Raw genomic sequence first — 3,482 nt, forward strand, 5'->3', positions numbered from 1 at the left:
GTGTCAAAAGGTGAAATTGTCCGACTGAACACTGTCCCTCAACAAAGAGTTCTACTACAGTAGGATACAAATAATAAAAAATAATAATTTAATAATAAACATACTAATAATGGTCCATTAAATAAAACATTGATGGTAGGCCTATAATATAATTAATACGAATAATATACGTTCATAGCTATTTTAAATTTTGCTTTAATTTGATGTTTGTGTTACCCTACTTCCTGTCTCATTGTAAAACGTTTGATTGTACTCACAAAATGGCCGCGCACTTTAACGTCAGTGGTAGCGATAGAAGGTAGGGCAGCTCAGCACTCCTCAGAGACTAGGCCTACTGAACGCGGTCTGCTCCCACAGCTACAGCTACAACTAAACTATAACCGGACCTAGTGATTAGGCAAACCAGCCCAAACCATGAGGGCATCTACCAAAACAATGACTACTGCCCCCAAACTAAGCACTATTACCCTGTTTTCACACGATACAGATTTGTTGAACTTTTTGTGAACTCTACAACTACTTCTTCCGCCACTGCAGGTACTGCGGTGCTTCAGTCTGACTGCTTATTTGATTAGAAAGCAGAAAAAAAAAAGCTGAATAATAAAATAATATTTTAAAAATGAACAGCTGGGACGATTTGATAAACAATGGATGTCATCTTTACACAGCCCACTGAAGTCTGCATACAGTGAATTTTACAGTTTTCCCATTAATTGAACAGGACTGATTTCTCTCCAGGAGGGTTCAAAATGACTTAGAATGCAACTTTATACACAACACAGTACACCCAGTAAGGAATTTGAGAGTGATTTATTTTTTGTGCTACAGAAGGTACTGTGGTACTGTTAATAAATTCAAGATGACTCTTCTGAATAAATCTTCATTTCTTACCTTTTTTTTTTTTTTTTAAACAACGTGCTCACCAAAGGCAGAGATGTGTGTTCTTGGTGAATTCCACACTGCATGTATTATCAGACGTCAGCATGGGAGTACATGTAACTTACAAACACCAGAATCTTTCAGAATCTTCAACCTACGAGACTGAAACAGGTGATCAAAACAAAAAAATAAAGACACTCAACCACAGTTCTGATCCTGTATTGATGACGTAACATTTCACAGTCTGTGTTATCGACAGCAGGCTGGACAATACTCACGTTAGCTGTTGCTTCGGTTATGACCCTGCCTGACTTGCCACAGGAAATTACTTTGGTGGTGCAGATGTATCCCGGCGCCAGTGTCTCACAATATGGATTCAACACAGAGCAACATACAGTTGTGTACAATTGGCATCATTTCAACATGCATGTTTATCCTAGAACCATGCACCTTAAGAAATACTGAGACTCATAAAAATCATTGATCCTGGTAAAGCCACTCAGCTTTCTGCTGACAATTATCAGTGAAGCACATACGGCGTTTAGGCTTTATGTGGTCATTGTTTTTCAGAGGGTGTGTTCAAAGCTGACTTGCCTATATTTAAGAAGGAGCTTTATTTTATTGTCATTGTAACACGTACAACAAAATTTTGTTTGGACCCAAGGGGCCGCGGGCTGCTGCGTGCATATGTGCCACCATCACAAGTAACTTGGGGGGCTTCAGTGTCTTGCCCAAGGACACTCTGACACGTGGACTGCAGGCACTGATATTTGAACTTTCAACCTTCCAGTTGGGATACAGCTGCTCTACCCACCGCACCACTGTCACTCCTTAATAACATAAGTAGATTTACAAGCGAGTTTCCCAATACCAGTGGACCTTGTGCAGCCTCTGTCACCATGACAGAAATGTGACTTTTGGCCTTTTTTTGGTTATAATTTTAGAATTTACTATGACCGTTAAATGCAAAACTGAACAATGCCATATAAAGCTTAAAATGTCTCTACACGAGTTCCTCACTTTGTGGCCTTTACATTTATTGTACACTTGGGCATTGCTGTATCTGATGTGCAGTAGTGCCTTAGCTGCATAACAAGAGATTATTCATTATTATTCAAGCATCTTTGTTAAAATCATCATGTAGGAAAACAAACTGCCGGGGATGATTAACAACCTACAAGATAGGAAAGGCAAGCGTTTCTTGTGCACAGAGTGAAGAAAATACATGGTACAGTACAGCAGAAGAAGAGTGACTCAGGACTGTCATGGCTAGAGTGTGATGTCGACTAAATTAATTCAGACAGATCATCCCAATTTAAATGACCATTTAATATTACAATTATTCTGAACAGAGTAGTAGTGAAACAGATAATCTGATAGGGAACAGAGAACGGAGACCAGAGTCACTCCTCCTGCAATGTGATAAAGTAATAAATAAGGCCAACTCACACGCGCCAGTCAGTCCAGTTAGTTGTTGTTGGTCACGAGGTACCGTCAGTTAGTCTTTCTGTCAACCCATAGTCAGCCATCGTTCCCCCCGGCCCTCCAAGGCCGGGTCTATGGTTCACTTTTCACGGTAGCATTGTCATCCTCTTCTCTTCTGCTCTAACCCAGCTATCCTAGCCTTTTATCGAACTTCTAGGTTGCATTGACCTACCGCACATTTCCTTCTTTCTAAATCTGAACAGAGCACACAAATAGTTCACATAAGGCTGAAGCTGCAGCTATATCCATTCCCTATCTAGACTTCCTTGGGATGTTTACCTACAAGTTAAACAAGGGGGACACAGCCCACGATATTCCTGCTTGAGCAAGAAAAGAGAAACAGATCAAGCTTACCTATACACTCAGCTCACCCTTACATCCTTATACAACTAGTACAAATAATATATATATATATGAAGTACATACTGTTCTATTACAGATTACCTCTAGAACCTTGTTTATTTGTAACCACTACAGGACTTACACAAAGCTACTTGTCAGAGCACCACCCCATTTCTTATATCTGTATCCCATATGCAGGGAAGCCAAAAACCTTAACAGTCCTGACCTACTGACACTAACAGTTCCACATATCTGCTTCAGTTACGTACAGTAATAACTGTTTACAGTGGCTTTAGATAAGAAGCTAGTTGTATTTAATCTAATATAAGGAGTTTTATTGGCCAAGTATGTTAAATGCGCAAGAAATTTGTCTCCGCTACAGAACCGAGGCAGCCTTCTGTGGCGCCAACTCACACACACACACAACGTGATGGCGGCACTGTCCCTGGAAGGCCCTGCTCTGGCCATCAGGGGTTCAGAGTCTTGCCCAAGGACACTTCAACATGTGGACAGGGGGACAATGGGAACCGAACTGCTGACCTTCCAGTTAGATGATGGCCACTCTACCTCCTGAGCCACAGCTGCCGCCAAACTGTAAAGCCAGGAATAAATTTGGAGGTAAAATAGAGATGTATTTATATGATAAAACCTGAGTGTTCTTGTGAGGGGTAAACCTACAAACCTCCGCCTCCGATTAAGTGATACAGCAGCTGTGTACATTGTGCCATTGAATCCACTCTAACACTCGCAATGTTAAAAAAAAATCACACAAAATG

This window comes from Monopterus albus, unplaced genomic scaffold (genome assembly GCF_001952655.1).
Source record: "Monopterus albus unplaced genomic scaffold, M_albus_1.0 scaffold186.1, whole genome shotgun sequence".
Taxonomy (NCBI): domain Eukaryota; kingdom Metazoa; phylum Chordata; class Actinopteri; order Synbranchiformes; family Synbranchidae; genus Monopterus; species Monopterus albus.